The sequence below is a fragment of the Triticum aestivum genome, chromosome 3B, assembly GCF_018294505.1.
Source record: "Triticum aestivum cultivar Chinese Spring chromosome 3B, IWGSC CS RefSeq v2.1, whole genome shotgun sequence".
In the NCBI taxonomy this organism is placed as follows: Eukaryota; Viridiplantae; Streptophyta; class Magnoliopsida; order Poales; family Poaceae; genus Triticum; species Triticum aestivum.
Window position 1 is genome coordinate 144,765,110 of NC_057801.1, and position 312 is coordinate 144,765,421.

Below are 312 nucleotides of genomic sequence, written 5' to 3' on the forward strand. Positions count from 1 at the left end.
ACCAATATATCCATTAATGCATCCATCTATCACAAACTTCACCATCAATCTGTACATGCATATATCCATTCATCACATATATATCCATCTATGCAAAAAAAAAACAGTAACAAAATGCAAAAAATTGAAGAAAAAGCTCACCTTGGCCGCCGGTGCAGCGGGCAGCAGGGAGGCCGGGGGGCAGCTGCCGAGGAAGGGTGGACAGGGCAGCTGCCGAGGAGGCCGGGGGGCACCTCTTAGCTCCTGCGCCCCCTAGCACGGGGTCGGGGCAGGACACAGGGAGGGCGCGGGGTCGGGGGTGGTGGACGGTGC